Source organism: Mixophyes fleayi, chromosome 3 (assembly GCF_038048845.1).
Source record: "Mixophyes fleayi isolate aMixFle1 chromosome 3, aMixFle1.hap1, whole genome shotgun sequence".
Taxonomy (NCBI): Eukaryota; Metazoa; Chordata; class Amphibia; order Anura; family Limnodynastidae; genus Mixophyes; species Mixophyes fleayi.
The window spans coordinates 53,227,973-53,245,736 of NC_134404.1; the positions used below are offsets into that span (position 1 = coordinate 53,227,973).

The window sequence follows — 17,764 nt, forward strand, 5'->3', positions numbered from 1 at the left end:
AGCCCACTCATCCTTAATAAATATAGGGTGAACCTTATATATAGGTTGATGATGACCAATGATTGTTTTATTAAAGGAGAAGTACTTATAATAAAATTATTTTCAGGCACAGTTATTAATATTTCTGATGCCTTAGGCCCATTATCCACTGTTGTCATAATACATACTGGTGTCTTATAATAAAAATAATATAAAGCATGAAAATGGGTATGAAATTAGAGTGTATTAGTTCCAGTGACTCAATACCCACCCATTTGCACTTGCCATCAGGACGTTTGCATTTTGGTTCTGTATTTTGGACCTCACCTGCTCCGTTTTCGTGTATCCTTCATTGATTGACCACAAGCACATGTTAGCTTGCGATATCATTGACATTTAACACAACACCAGTGAGTTATCATCCTTATGGTTAAAAAACAAAACTATGGGGTATATTTATTAAGCGGCGGGTTTGAAAAAGTGGAGATGTTGCCTATGGCAACCAATCAGATTCTAGCTATCATTTATTTAGTGCATTCTACAGAATGAAAGCTAGAATCTGATTGGTTGCTATAGGCAACATCTCCACTTCTTCAAACCCGCAGTTTATTAAATCTAGCCCTTAAACTTATCCGTTCTTTGTAGAATTAAGAGTTTACTGTTTTGCACAGTGTAGCAATATTGTTTGAACAAAGTATATAAAAAACTAACAGTTGTAGTAATTATCTGCCATATACAATTGTAGTGAATAGGGGAGTGAGAGGGAAGTGAGAACTCTGACTACATAGATAGGACTGTTGAAATCTCCAGTTCCCAAGTAGATACATTAGAAATATTTTATTATGTATACCAACTTTTTACACCAGAAAACAGGACAATCAACAATCATCATCAATCAGAAAATAATCTTGGGCCTGATTCATTAAGAATCTTAACTTGAGAAACTTCTTATTTCAGTCTCCTGGACAAAACCATGTTACAATGCAAGGGGTGCAAATTAGTTTTCTGTTTTGCACATAAGGTAAATATTGACTGTTTTTTCATGTAGCACACAAATACTTGATAGCTTATTTGTACACTGAAATTTAAAGTTGATATTTGTTTGCTACATGAAAAAACAGTCAGTATTTAACTTATGTGCAAAACAGAATATTAATTTGCACCCCTTGCATTGTAAGATGGTTTTGTCCAGGAGACTGAAATAAGAAGTTTCTCAAGTTAAGATCCTTAATGAATCAGGCCCCTTATTATCAACTGAGAGATATGAATTAAAGCAATAGGTATAAGGCTGCCATGTAATGGACTAGAGGATGCACCAGCTCAGTACATCCCTGCGTACAGGTTGCATTTAAAATGCTATCACATGCCAGTCACATCTGATTCATTAAGAGCATAAATGCTGATAGGTGCCGTATTTGCGTAAAATCGCTCTGCGCATGCCCAGATCCGGACTATACGCCAGTGAATGCAAAAACATACAATTTATCTTCGAGTGCAAATGACCCTTATGACAGTCTACGATGATTTTAGTGGCAGAACGGGAAGGGAAATGGCTGAATGCACTTAGTCAGTGTGCAGAGAGTGTGCATCAAAATTGCGCGCATGCAACAGCATCCGATTCAAACTTTGGCCATCTCAAAGGTATGTGTTTTTTTTGCCGTATCACTTGCACCAGCTACAGCGTATGTGGCGAATGATAGTGATGATGGTCACGCATGCATGCAATCAGCAGCAACTGTAAAAATCCAATTTGTGTACAGTAGACATTAAGAAAAAGAATATAAAAGTATTGTATGTAAGAAAAATAAACAAAATATTTTTGTCATTAATGACTATATTTTTAACAGGTGACATTGTTTGAATCCTCAATTTTTTTCTCTGTGTTCCTCTGCGACTTTATATTCCACATATGTATTGGATATATGCTGTAGTTTCTTTTCTGTCAGAGCAGAGTGCACTTAGACCCATATTCAAAAAGAGACGTTTCTTCAGATCCGCTCCTTGATGAATACAGATGTGCATATTCCCAAACTACATGTGCTTTCAATAAATGCAATTTATGTTTGTTTTACGTGCCTTAATGAATCAGGCCCAATGAGTCTAAAACTGTTTTTCTAATGCGCTTGAACATGACAAGCTGCCTGAGCTGACAACAGGATTAGGAAGACAGCATTGCATGATATCTGTGCGACAAAGTTTATTTATTTATTGGATTTCATTTAGTTAATACAATCCATCTTACAACCTACTTTTTTTTGGGTCAGAGAAAGCAAGATATCCTACATCATATAATTATGACTCTGGAAATTCCTCAGTGTCTTCCATATAGAACTTAGTTACTGAGCTACACTCTCAGGGCTTGATTCATTAAGGCACTCATACTGAACGCAATGTGTGTTTGAAAACGCATGTAATTCAGCTCTACGTATTCCTAAACTCAGCAAGGAACCAGGGCTGTCTTTCCCATTGGGCACAATGGGCAGGTGCCCGGGGGCCCTGCAGCCCAGGGGGGCCCGTCGGAGGCAGCAAACAAAAAAAAAACTTGGGGGAAAAAAAAAAAGACAATACTTACCTTGCAGTAAGCTGGCGATCAGGCTCCCTCCATGGTCTCCTACTCCGTGCGGCGCTCGCAGTGCATGTCGGGTGTGACGTCATCATGCCCACCCGACATCCATTGCGGAGCGCGACATAGGAGGAGACCATGGAGGGAGCCGGATCGCCAGCTGGCTGCAAGGTAAGTATTGTCTTTTTTTTTTTTAAGTTTTTTTTTTGTTTGCTGCCTCCGACGGCCCCCCTGGGCTGCAGGGCCCATATATATGATTTTTTTTTTATATATATATATATCTATGTATATATAGGGGCCCCGGTGCACTGCTGTGCCCGGGGGTCCAAGATGTTGTTAAGAGGGCCCTGCAAGGAACAGATCTGAAGATAAATGCTCGCATGGATATGGGTGTATTTATGCTCTGCTGTACTACACAAGACACTGCAGGATACGTCCAATCCTTATGTGGAATATACAATTGTTAAAGAGCGAACACAGGAAAAAAACCTATTCAACTAATGTCACCTGTTAATAATATAAATATTAATGACAAAATAGTTAAAAAAATAAGTCCCCCCGTCCACTAAATACATTTATTAGGATGATCTTGAAGTCTACTGAACATTTTTCCAGTTGCTCCTGATTGAAAACACATGTTATAGCATGCGTACGTGACTGTCATCACTAATAATCAGGACTCAGGCTATCTCTGTAGCTGGAGCAAGATATACCACAGAAAAACAAGTAACTTTGAGATGCCCAGAGCTTGAGCCAGATGTGACTGTGTTTGCTCGAGTTTGGCACGCCGTTACTGTACATTGACTAAGGGTGAATGCCCTTACCTCGCCCCATACCCTCCCAGGCTGTAGTAAGTGTCCTTTGAGCATGAAGATGAACTGAATGATGCTGCGTTTAGTTGCGTATGGTCCAATTCTGGGCATGAGCAGATTTTTGCGTATGATATGCACAAAATCGGCAGATACGTGCCTTGGTGAATTTGGCCCTCAGTCTCTTTCACTGTAGTAAGATTAGATGGGGCCCTAAGCTACACATACACCATGGACCACTTCCCCGCATGTGAGTTTCAACTACAGTCTTATGAAAAATGTTTACTTGGAAGGGCCCTGCTTTATTTTACTTTTTCATATGTGTCACAATTGTTTCAGATCTTCAAAGAAAATTGAAAATAAGACAAGGACAACCTGTGTAAACACAAAATACAGTTTTTAAGGGTAGGGTCCAAATTATGGAGCTGCCATAAACGACAGAGGTAGGATGACAAAAAAGTCACAAAACTCTCTTGCCCGACTCCAATTAAATGCTGACTGACAAAACAAGTCCACGACAGTGTGTTAACAAATCACGAGCATCAGTAATAATGGCAGCCGGTTTTGACATCATTTTAAATTGCAACCTCTTTATCAGTATTTTTAAAGTGGCAATGGCGGGTCCCTAACACTAACCTTATTCCTAACCCTAACACTAACCATAACCCTAACGCTAACCCTAACCCTAACGCTAACCCTAACCCTAACCCTAAAGCTAACCCTAACCCTAAGTGTAACCCTAACCCTAACGCTAACCCTAACCCTAAGTGTAACCCTAACCCTAACCCTAACCCTAATCCTAACCCTAACCCTAACCCTATTCCTAACGCTAACCCTAACCCTAACCCTATTCCTAACGCTAACCCTAACCCTAAGTGTAACACTTAGCTCCGATTAGAAGCGGCATTGCCGCTTTAAAAATAGTGATATAGAGGTCGCAATTTAAAATGACGTGAAAACAGGCTGCCGGTATTACTGGTGCCCGTGATTTCTTACCATAGTTTTGGGGACTAATTATCCAACACCAACTGGCCCTGTGTGAAATAGTAATTACCCCGTTAGTTACTCATTTAACTGATTAACCAAATTGAATTGATAATTGGGTTCACTTAGACTACACACAATCAAGCTTGATTATTGCCAGCGCTGTTGAATCTAAACATCCCTTAAAGAACCTTTCCAGCAATATGAAGTTGGCTAAAAGGTCTCAACAGCCAGCACAGTGTGCCGTGATCAAAAGAGATCCCAAAAGAGATGAGAAAGAAAGTTATTGAAATATTCCACTCTGGAAAAGGTTTACAAAGCCATTTCTAAGGCTCTGTGTTTTCAGCCACAGTGAGAGCTATTATCTCCACATGGAGAAAATTTGGAACTGTGGTGAATCTTCCCAGTAGTGGCCTGACTACCAATCTTGCTCCAAAAGCGCATCGATGACTCATCCAGGAAGTCACAAAAGAATCCAGACAAACATCTAAGGAACTGGAGGCCTCGCTCCCCTCAGTTAATGTCAGTGTTCATGATTCTACCATAAGAAAAACTGGGAAAAAATGGTATTCATGGAAGAGTTGCAAGGTGAAAACCCACCGATAACCAAGAGGAACATAAAGGCTTGTCTCACATTTGACAAATAAAACATTGATGACCCCCAAGCCTTTTGGACTAATGTTCTGTGGACTGATGAATCAAAAATGGATCTTTTTGGAAAACAGGAGTCTAGTTACATATGGTGTAAAGCTAACACAGCATTCCACAATAAGAACATCATATAGACAGTCATACATGGTTTTGGTAGTGTGAGGGTGTGGGATTTCTTTGCTGCTTCAGGTCCTTGGTGAATTGCCATGATTGACGGAATCATTAATTTGCTCTCTACCAGAAAATTCTGAGAGAGACTGTCCGGTCATCAGTCCATGATCTGAAGTTCAAGCACAATTGGGTTATGCAGCAAGACAACGAACCAGAACAAAAAAGCAGTTCTACCTCTGAATGGCTCAAAAGAAACACAATTAAGGTTTTGGAGTGGTCAAAGTCTGGACTTGAGTCCAATTGAGATGCTGTAGCAGGACCTTAAACAGGAAGATCATGCTTGAAAACCTTCCAATGTGGCTGAATTAAAGCAATTCTTCAGAGAACAGTGGGGCAATAATCCTCCACAGAAATGTGAAAGATTGATCTTCAAATTTAAATTTAGGGGAGCAATTCATTTTGCACATAGGTGATATTGGTGTTGGATAACTTTTTTCCTTTAATAAATGAAATGACCATTTAAAATTTTTTTGTGTTTACTCAGGTTGTCTTTGTCAATTTTGTTTAATGATCTGAAAAAATTATGTTTGACAAATATGCAAAAATAGAAGAAATCAGGAAGGGGGTAAAACTTTTTCACACCACTGTACATGTCAAACATACATTACATGTCACATCAGGCACTACAGGTATTTGACATGTAGTGAAGACATTTGTGGTCACTTATCATATCATGCCACCCCTGAATCTTACCTTGTCAAACATTATGCCTCCAGCCCTGCCCTTGTTGTCTAGGAACATAACCTTCCCTTTCTCAGCCACATATGATATGGGATTCATATGTGACAAAGGAAGGAAGGGTGACTGGCCATATGTGACAAGGGGAGAGTGGTGAGGGCATATATAACATATACCTTTCCCTCTCTCCTATTGTCACATCTGCTCCCCCACTATTCTCCCATTGTTATGTGTTCCTTACAGGCTCCTACCTGCTGCAGTGGAGGAGAGCTCTAGTCTCATTGACAACAGCTCAAATTACCCACATCATGGAACAGCAGTGTGAAAACCACCAATAGGTGCAAACAGCTCCTCCTTCACGTGCAGAGCAGTGGAAAACGAGACATTCCATTCTACAATCCCTGCGTCAGGATAGTGCTGATTGCACATAACAGTCCCCGAAAATCAGAACAGTCTCTCCAGAATCCTGCCCTATACTGACAAAGAACTGAACCACTCAAACCTGGGGCTGATCCCCACTGTCAGCCACAGGCATGGCCTGATTAAGGGTTCTGGCTGCCCTAGGCTATTACACCCGTAGCGTTCCCCCCTTCCCCCCAATGTAAAGGCATATAGTAATACCCTGAATATGAATATTCAGAAGTATTTTCCAGGATTCAAATTTTGACTGATTATGCCATTCTCTCTTACCTGTTCTTGCTCTTCTTTCTTGCTTGTTCTTGCAGCTTTGATATCTTTTAGCTGGCTTCTTGAAAGTTGGGGTCCTGTTTTGAAAATGGAAAAATTGTATTATAATGCAAAATGTTAACAAACCCTGAATGATTAGGCCCTTGTCACGCTACTACGTGAACTGCGGCCTACCTTCTGGTATTGACACTGCTAGTCTAGGAGGCGCGGAGTCTAAACGCACCTCTCGTCTTTACCAGGGAGCCCCGCAAAGGAGTTTGGAGTTTGCTGCAGAGACGCACAGGCCACGGCCCTCCCAGGTAGCCACCAGTAAACCAGATAATGAACTGGTGTAGTCGTGCAATCCGGGGTCAGGACATGCAGACATATAAGGTACCAAGTGAACAGGCAATAGTGGAGTCAGGTAGTCTGAGGTCAAACCAGGAGATCCAAATAAGCCAGAAGGAGAATCCAAGATCAGGGTCAGCAAAGCCGGGTCAGTAACCAAGGAGTCAATCAGAGTGCTAGTAATCGAACTGAAGCACTGGAGCATAAGGGGGCCTTGAAACTCTGGCACCCTAGTGGTGTCAGAGAGTCCCTTAAATAATACATATTGCATTCTGATTGGTGGCTGTGGGATCAGTGATCGATCAGCTGGCCGCCAATAGGAGGAAGTAAAGGAGCGTTCCGTTGACTGGCAACGAGATTCGAGAGGTACGCGCATGCGCCAGCAGCCACCGGGACTAGAGAGAAGAAGAAGAGTCCCATTGCTAGGCAATGGGACGCGATTGCCCAGTAGAAGAAGGCATCTGTTCCCGGAACTTCCTGAAAGTGTAGGGATGGCGTCTAACAGCCCTTTAGTTCAAACAAAACACTCCATTATGGCCAGATAAAACTACCCCATTGTACATGCATATATAGACATATACATTTATGGTCAATCAAATATTAACCTCTACCAGCCCCATCACTCTAGTATTTAGCATTTTAGTGATCCCAGAGACCACAGAGAGCATTCATGTAACCGCCACACAATAAAGAGATCATGCCCCCGCAAAGCTGCTTTATTTTTTAAATAGCCCATCAGCCATTTTCCTTACCCCCCACAAGTATTTTTCTTACCACCTCCTACAGTCATTGCCCCCCTATCAGCCATTTTCCTTAACACACCCTGCAGCCGTTGCCCCCCCCCCTCACAGCAATTATGCTTACCTCCCACCCTGAATCCATTTCCTCCCTGCAGCCATTTTCCTCACCTCTCACTCCAGCCATTTTCCTCACCTCCATACCCCTGGAGCTATTTCCCCCCTCCAACTATTTTCCTTACCTCTCCCCTTGCAGCTATTTTTCTCACCTCCCCCCCCTCAGCCATTTTCCTTAACCCCCCCGCAGCCATTTTCCTCACCTCTATACCCCTGCAGCTATTTTCCTCACCTCCCCCCTGCAACCATACACCCTATCCCCCCACCAACCTACACAATTACCTCATCACAACAGTCTTTCTTTTACATGACAGGCAGCCTGCAGGAAAGTTTTTATCGCAACGAGAGCTGCCATAGCACAGGCCTCGAAGCAGCAGACTCTACCAGCTTTGCTTAAGGTTATAGAAAAAGTGAACTTTAGTTTTGAGATGGAGACCTTAGGAGTTCCGTATTCCACAGCTGCAACTTCACCACTAGTGAAATGGTGTAGTTGGCATATTTATGTTATGGAGGGAGAGGGAGCCCCATCTCTGTCCCCCCATCAATTAGACATGGCTGGTCCCTCTAAGCCTTAACGGTTTATATATTTAAGAAGTTCACAGTATTAGGTCTAAGTCCATGATTATAATGGTCTGGTCTCCAAACTATCAAAAAAGACATGGCTTATATTTATGATTTTGAATACTAACTTTATTAGCCAACTGGCTATATTTGTATTTGACTTCTTCAGAGATGTACTTTGCCTGTGTTTTATGATATATTGTTATGTTCCATACCCACTAGGTACCCCTTTCCCCCAGATTCATGTGCTCCCCTTCCCTTTTTTTTCTGTGTCCCCAGCAAATATTTTAGAACACTCAATAAACTTATTTTCAGTCAAAAAAAGAAAGCAGAAAGTTAAAAACAAATGAAACGCAGGCAGCACCGCGCCCCTCCCCCAGGGACCCAGCGCCCCAGGCTGCAGCCTGATCAGCCTAATCGTTGATCAAGCCTTGGCCACAGGACATTTAACATGGTGGTTGGTCCCTGTGAAGGGGCCAGCACCAGGATGTACATCAATGCCAGAACCAGCCAGACCAGGGCACTGAGACGCCTCCTCTTGCCAAAATGTTTTTGTTTTTTTTAAATGGTGGGAAGTAGCAAAAAACACCAAAGAAACTTTGGGTGCAGATAAGCCCCCACTAATGGGACTGAAACCACAGGAGTCCCCAATATCCCTGGGCATTGGGTGGTCCTCCCCTATCATCATCAGCAGTTATTTATATAGTGCCACTAATTACGCAGCGCTGTGCAGAGAACTCATTCACATAAGTCCCTGCCCCATTGGAGCTTACAGTCTAAATCATACTTGCCAACCTTTGGTAAGTTAATTCCGGGAGATCCCAGGCAGGGGGGCGTGGTTGGAGGGTGGGAGGGGCGGGGCACGGTAATTGGCGTCATTTTGTCTCCCCCCCACTAAATGCCGTTTTTGTTGCCGGAGCCAAAATGAAGCGATTCCCAGCGAATTGTGTCATTTTGAGGAGCAAGACGCCATATGCAGGATATTTGCCTGCTCTCTGGGGAGCCCGGGATACCTACCCGAATTTTGGGAGTCTCCTGGACATTCCGGGGGTTGGCAAGTATGGTCTAAATTCCCTAACACACACACAGGCACAGACAGAGACAGAGACAGAGAGACTAGGGTCAATTTTCATAGCAGCCAATTAACCTACTAGTATGTTTTTGGAGTGTGGGAGGAAGGCGGAGCACCTGGAGGAAATCCACGCAAACACGGGGAGAACATACAAACTCCTCACAGATAAGGCCATGGCTGGGGTTTGAACTCATGACCCCAGTGCTGTGAGACAGAAGTGCTAACCACTAGGCCACTGTGCTGCCCACTCTGTGCTCCCCTATGATAATCCTTCAATGTAAAGCTTTACAATTTTGTCTGAATTCAACTTTTCACATATGTGCCTCGACTTAGCCATCTTCTGAGCTGTTACAAGTATTCATGGGTATTACTAGGATAGTGATTACCCAGTTACTGGCAGAAGCATGCTACATCTTTATTACATCAATGTGTAAGCAGCTGCCTGCTTTCAGAATATGTACTTAGCATCACAGTAGTGTCAGCACACAGAATACCCCACAACAACAGCTCATTTAAATAAAGCCTAAAGTATTTTATTAGGAAGTTCTAGACAGACAGCACAGTTTTATAACTGACATTTTTAGGAATGTGTGGTAACAGTACATTGTAATTCGTCTTAAACTCAGGCTAAAATATTATTCAAAACAGCATTACAAGAACACGTTATTGTTTCAGCATCTTTGCAATTCAGAGTAAAAAGCCAGTGATCCACTTTATATTGTTAAATAGTATAGATCAAAATTAAAGCTAAATAAACCCATTTGAAGTCCTTACAACAATTACAACCCAGACAGTGATCTTTACAAGTACAAATATTGCAACAAAGTGAACAATGCAAAAAGCATGAGAAAACTCTGCTTAATCATCAGGGAAACAGAATGGTGGGGGAGGGTTATACAGCAGCATCTCTAATAAAACAAAAATAATATACATAACAGTATATGTAGGAGAAATCATAGCAAAGTGTGTGGGTATTTGGTGCCACCCAGTGGAAAATGCCAGTACATTTTAAAGCTTATAGAGCAACAGTCAATGATTGAAGTGATTTATATAAGTGTCATTCATATATTTGTACAATCAGTGACTCAGTAAATATTAATTGTGCATGGGCACCATCTAAAAACAAGGAGCACTTCTTGCCACAAGCAGTACATTCAATGCAATGGAAAAATTGCTTCCTTTCTACAAATCTAGAAAAATACATATTTGAATCAATATATTTTATTGTAGCCATGAAGTTGCAAATAAATGTATTTATTGTTTATTTTAAACAACACATCATTACATAGATTTTGAGTGCATAAAAAAAAATTGTATATTTAGATTTTCTGATTATCTAAATGGGGTAAGGATTTGAGTTATGCAGAGGTAGATAGATGACACTTGTAGAGTAGTGATACAAGTAGTGATAATCTAATATGTATTTATTGTGGCTTTCCAACAGAGGAGACATACTTGGTATGATGTGTATATACCAGCAGTACCCAAAGTGTGCGCCACGGCTCCCAGGAGTGCCGCGGCGCTGTCACAGGGGTACCGTGGCCAGGTAGAGAAACGAAAAAAAAAACTTACCAATACAGCAGCGTCCGGAACCCAGCGTCCTCCCTCCCATCGCTTCTCACTGAATGTCATCACGCTCGACATTCAGTGACAAGCGGCAGGAGAGAGGAGGATGCTGTGTCCTGGGCGCCGCCGGATTGGTAAGTTGTTTTTTTTTGTTTGTTTGTTTTTCCTCTTCCTGTCCCCCGCGATGCAGAGGGGGCCGCAGAGTGTGAGAGGAGGCTGCAGAGGGGGCCGCAGAGTGTGAGAGGAGGCTGCAGAGGGGGCTGCAGAGTGTAAGAGGAGGCTGCGGAGGGGGCCGCACAGTGTGAGAGGAGGCTGCGGAGGGGGCCGCAGAGTGTGAGAGGAGGCTGCAGAGGGGGCCGCAGAGTGTGAGAGGAGGCTGCAGAGGGGGCAGCAGAGTGTGAGAGGAGGCTGCAGAGGGGGCCGCAGAGTGTGAGAGGAGGCTGCAGAGGGGGCAGCAGAGTGTGAGAGGAGGCTGCAGAGGGGGCCGCAGAGTGTGAGAGGAGGCTGCAGAGGGGGCAGCAGAGTGTGAGAGGAGGCTGCAGAGGGGGCCGCAGAGTGAGTTAGCTGTAAATTATTCTTTGACAGAAATATAATTGAAAAAAAATATATAAAAATATTCTTTTCCCTTGTATTAATGTGTATTATTTTTGCATACAACTAAGTATTTCTGTCCTAACCTAAATACTTATTACGTTTTTTTGACCCAACTACTTATATGAGACTGCTCAGTAATTATTTTCGATTGGTGCCTTAAAAAAATTATGGAGACTCTAAGGGTGCCGCGAACTGAAAAGTTTTGGAACCACTGGTATATACCGTAAGTGGCATGTCATGATGGCATGATATACATCCAGGACCTAATTCTTTAAGGAAAGTAAAGCAAAAAAAGGAGTAACTTTGCACCTTGGCAAAACCATGTTACATTGGAGGGGGATGTAAATATAAAATGTGATGGCAGATTAATAATTGGGGAAGGGCATGTCCTAGGTCAACTTTAAATGTCATTGTACAAATAAAGCTATCAATTATTTGTGTGCTGCATGAAAAAACAGAGAGTATTTAACTAATGTGCAAAATAATAAACTAATTTGCACCCATTGCATTGTAACATGATCTTGTCCAGGAAAAAACTTACTCCTTTTTTTCCTTAATGTATCAAGCCCCCAGTGTGAGTGATATGTAGTGATGGTATTCCTCAGTGTTCTTACTAGTACATAGCTAATTGATTTACTACAAAGTTAGATTTTCCAACTGCAGTTGGAAAAGCAATGTGATATTTGGGAGGGAGAGGTGACAACCTCATTTTTGCTGCCCCACATACTCATTAATCTTTTTCCCATATTGTCACCATCAGCTATTTATATAGTGCCACTAATTCCACAGCGTGTACGCACTCACTCGCATCAGTCCCTGCCCAATTTCAAGGCACTTCTCCACAATAATTACCAAGCAGTCCCGTTTTCTAAATAGTTGGATCTAAATAATGTAATAAGTATTATGTCAGCACAGAAATACTTAGTAAGTTGATTTCAAAAATAATACACATAGATCAAAGGGAAAATAATATTTTTATATATTTCTTTCAATTATATTTCTGTCAAAGAATAATTTACAGCTATCATTAAGAGTAATAAGATCAAACAAAATAAAACAACAATATTTACAAAAATCATCACACTGTGCCCCTTCACCTTTACACTGTGCCCCTTCATGCTCACACTGTGTCCCTTCATGCTCACACTGCCCCTTCACCATTGCATTGTGTCCCATCATGCTCACACTGTGTCCCTTCATGCTCACACTGCCCCTTCACCATTGCATTGTGTCCCATCATGCTCACACTGTGTCCCTTCATGCTCACACTGCCCCTTCACCATTGCATTGTGTCCCATCATGCTCACACTGTGTCCCTTCATGTTCACACTGCCCCTTCACCATTGCATTGTGTCCCTTCATGCTCACACTGCCCCTTCACCATTGCATTGTGTCCCATCATGCTCACACTGTGTCCCTTCATGTTCACACTGCCCCTTCCCCATTGCATTGTGTCCCATCATGCTCACACTGTGTCCCTTCATGCTCACACTGCCCCTTCACCATTGCATTGTGTCCCATCATGCTCACACTGTGTCCCTTCATGCTCACACTGCCCCTTCACCATTGCATTGTGTCCCATCATGCTCACACTGTGTCCCTTCATATTCACACTGCCCCTTCACCATTGCATTGTGTCCCATCATGCTCACACTGTGTCCCTTCATGCTCACACTGCCCCTTCACCATTGCATTGTGTCCCATCATGCTCACACTGTGTCCCTTCATGTTCACACTGCCCCTTCCCCATTGCATTGTGTCCCATCATGCTCACACTGTGTCCCTTCATGCTCACACTGCCCCTTCACCATTGCATTGTGTCCCATCATGCTCACACTGTGTCCCTTCATGCTCACACTGCCCCTTCACCATTGCATTGTGTCCCATCATGCTAACACTGTGCCCCTTCATGCGCACATTGTGCCCCTTCACCATTACACTGTGCCCCTTCATCCTCTCTCCTGCCGCTCCTCACTGAATATGTTGGACGTGATGACGTCACGCCCGACATTCAGTAAGAAGCAAGGAGGGAGAAGGATGCTGGGTCCAAGGCGCCGCCAGATTGGTTGTTTTTGTTTTTTCCCTGGCTGAGGCACCCCTGTGAGAGCGCCACGCACCCCTGGGAGCAGCGGCGCACACTTTGGCTTAGTGCAGCGAACCCGCTGCACTAAGCCACTGTGCTGTCACCTGCTTCTTTTCCCCATTAATCACAACAAAACAGTTTACGTTTTGCCATTTTGTTGCTAAGCTCCAGAACTTCATCCATGTGTGGTCAGAGATTTCTGTACTCTATAAGCAAATAAAATCTGTCTCAATCTTAACTATTCACTCAGATGTGTGAATCTCAACCTACATGTGCTCTATATATATATATATTATGCTTTCTGCAACTATTGATTTCAGTGTCCTACTTTTAACAATTCATAAATAATACATTATTTCAGGCCCATGGGAGAAAAGTGCAATATAAATATTATCCATATATTTTTATTATTATTATTATTATTACCATTACAGTACAAACAGTACAAGCAACATTTAGAACAATTGTGCATAAATAAATGTGTACATTAATCACTTTGTACTTATCAGTCAATGAATGACAGATGTGTAAATATCTTATATCTGGCAGGAAGGTTAATGCTGCTGTGGACAACTGGTTTAATCTGTGAATAGACAGTTTCAAGAAATTATATCCAGACAAAAACCATTCATCCTCTACAATGTTATGCTATCTATATATTAATAAGTAGCAAAGGTGTGGTTTAGAGCTTTTAGAGTGTATAGTATATATCTATAGTAATGATGATCAGTTGCAGTGTAAAAAAATGTAAACAAAATATAGATATTGATCGAAGCACCAGTGCCCATAGTCTGGGCTGGTTAATGTCAATGCATGGGAATGAACAGCTTGGAGTCCCACTATAAAAGCTGTAACCAAGATATGACAAGCTGGGCTGGTCACACAATAATAGGGAAACCTGATACACAGAAATCTAACAGCCTTAAGACAATAAAACATATCCCTCTTAACGAATGCACAGTGGCCTAGTGGTTCATCATCTGCCTCACAGCACTGGGGTCATGAGTTCGATTCCCGACCATGGCCTTATCTGTGTGGAGTTTGTGTGTTTGCGTGGGTTTCCTCCGGGTGCTCTAGTTTCCTCCCACACTTCGAAATCATACTGGTAGGTTAATTGGCTGCTATGAAAAATAGACCTTAGTATCTCCCTCTCTGTCTGTGAGTGTATGCCTATATTAGGGAATTTAGACTGTAAGCTCCAATGGGGCAGGGACTGATGTGAATGAGTTCTCTGTACAGCGCTGTGGAATTAGTGGCGCTATATAAATAAAGGATGATGATGATGATGCACTATCTCCAATAGCAAATTGGCTAGTTTTTTGTTTGCATGTAACTCATTTTAGATTTGTCTATCATTTTTTAGCTAATGAGTCTAATTTTGAGACAAGTTTGGAAAAATAATTGTTCTACTTTTTTTTTTACAAAGGAACACTTAATAAATGTACCACTCATTCCTATTAAGACTACAGGATTAGGTAAAGTTAAATGAATACTGTAAGATCTAATTATTCATATTTGCATTGTGTGTTTGTTTTGCTACTCGTTTTATTCTAAAGGAACATTCTGTAATTAATTAAGCTGATTTAGCTTAGACATACACTTGAATCACTTAAATTTCATCTGTACCAGTCTGTGGACGATAATAAGCTGTGAGCTCTCTGCAATAAACAACTATTACTCCCACATGTCTAGCACAAGGTTTGCTGGAGACCATGCAGTTCTTCCTCTGATAACAGCTCATGAGCTCTGCCAAGCGACCACTAATCTAGACATGAAAAGTTTATCTCTTTTCTTTATGGGTTTTCTGTTCTGGATTTGAAGTAACCTTTGAGAATAAAAATGTAGTGGCCTTGACATTAGAAGCCGTATCAGCTAAAACTATTTTTGTATAAAATATTTTTTCATTACAGCTAAATTGCTTTTCTAAATTAGCAATTTTGAAAACATGTAGAACATTGTACTTTGTATTAAAAAGCTCTATAATTTAAATAATTATCCAATTTTCATAATGCATTGATTAAACTGTGAGTAACTTTTTCAATTACAGTACACAAGCAAGTTTCTTGATAGTTTCAGGTAGAGATGGGCGGGCTCGGTTTCCCGAGATCCGAATTCATCCGAAGTTAGCCTATCCGAGTACCAAGCCGAGCATGCTCGGTACTCTCCCACCCATTCGAAATCGAAATCGAGGCAAAACGTCATCGTGACATATTCGTATTTCTGAGCTCAGTTCTCGCGAGATTTGAAAAGCATAAATACCAGGCTCCACAGCAATCCATCGCCATTTGACAGAGGGAGAGAGCAGGGTTAGGTCACAAGCTATATCAGCGCAGGGACAGAGCAGTAATTGGACACATTATTGTTTCTATTCAATACAATTCTAATCTTAATACCAATTGTTATAGTAGCAAGAGGAGGATAGAGGAGGGTTTTTTTTCAATTTCTGGCACTCCAAGTGCTTTTGGGGTGTCCCTTATTCCCCATTCTTTTGCATTAATTTTTCTGGCTGTCAAAAGTCATATTTGTCAGCAGTATAAAAAACAATTTTTAGCACTACAAGTGCTTTTGGGGTGTCCCATATTCCCAAGTGTTTTTCTGTAATTTCTCTGGCTGTCAAAACTTATATTTGTCAGCAGTATAAAAAACAATTTTTTAGCGCTACAAGTGCTTTTGGGGTGTCCCATATTCCCCAGTGTTATACTGTAATTTTTCTGGCTGTCAAAAGTCATATTTGTCAGCAGTATTTAAAACAATATTTAGCACTACAAGTGCTTTGGCCTCATTAAAATGGATTCAAAGCACTCCACATATGAGCAGAATCAGCAACCAGATTCTGTCACCAGTCCTGATGGTAGTGCTCCCAGTAAGTCATCTGGGAAAGGCGATGTCAAACTACATAGTCTTTTGAAATCAGGCAAAAAGAACACACACCCAAAAAAAATTTACAGTGTTGAAGCGAAAAAGAAGTGTAACAGAGGAAAAGTTAACTGCCGATAAAGAAAAAATTGCCAACATGCCATTCTACACACGCAGTGGCAAAGAGAGAATGAGGCCTTCGCCTTTCTCTATTAGTGGCAGATCCAAAAATGTTACCGAGCCTTCTTCTTGTACGGTCACTCGTGGCCAAGCAAAACCAAGTAATTTGGAGTCTAAATAAATGGTGATGATGATGATGGTGCACAACTACTGTTACGCGTCAAAGCCGAGCTGAAAGATAACAGTAAGGCATTAGAGGATAATGTATGCTCTGAATCAGAAATGACACCAATCCCTGTGGACGGTCCATCCAACAGTGGGATGTCTAATCGTGAGCATTCTGTTAGTGTACCCATAAAGAAGGGGCCTTTCAGCAGTTTTGCTGATGTGTGCCTGAACAGCCCGAGTGTAGCGGGAGATGCACAAATTGAGGATGCCACTTTAGAATTAGAGGAGGATGAGGGGGAGATTTGTACAGGAGACAAGGGCGCTAATGAGGATGTTGATGAGGATGAGGTTGTTTGTGTAAGTCCTGCACCAGTGGAAGCAGTTCTGGCACGTGACAAGAAAAAGACCATTGTCATGCCAGGCCATAAAACAAAAAGATACACTTCTTATGTGTGGAGTTATTTCTACCCCAATCCAGACAACAATTGTATAGCCATTTGTAGTGTATGTCAAGCCACAGTCAGTCGAGGGAGGGACCTTAACCATCTTGGAACCTCGTCTATGTTACGCCATTTGACGAGAGTTCATGGCAAAGTGTTGGGAAAAGCTGAAAGTTCTTCCAAAAAAATTACAAGCACTCACCGACATCCCGACGGCTACAAAATACACCCACCACACCATCCTCATCAATATCCTAAGTAGCGCTCGGAGTTAGCCCTGCATCCCACTTATTAAGGCTGGATGACTCCTGCACTATTATTGATTCCTCTTAAGAAAGCGTTAGCCACACTGCAGCTGCTGTTGCTGCTGTTGGGGTGAATCGTCAGCCCAGAGGAAGGACAAGAAAAAGAGCAGTCCTACATTTCAATAATTAACTGTGAAACAATCATTTGCTAGGGGAAGCAAATATGACAGCAGTCACCCAGTCGCCAAGCGAATCACAGACGCCATGGCTGCCATGTTAGTGTTAGATCTGCATCCAATCTCCACAATAAACGCAGCTGGTTTTTCACAGTTAATTGTGGTTGTTCAAGGTGCTGA

The 17,764-nt window shown here is 41.9% G+C and overlaps 1 long non-coding RNA gene across 1 annotated transcript in view; it reads right to left on the minus strand.

Annotated features, from left to right (window-relative positions):
- Positions 1 to 13,967: 13,967 nt before the first annotated feature.
- The window catches only part of LOC142142638 (uncharacterized), a 151,174-nt gene continuing 147,377 nt past the window's right edge, over positions 13,968 to 17,764 (minus strand). The window contains exon 2 of the long non-coding RNA XR_012689255.1: positions 13,968 to 14,544. This is a non-coding gene — a long non-coding RNA (uncharacterized LOC142142638). The remainder of the gene's footprint in view (positions 14,545 to 17,764) is intronic.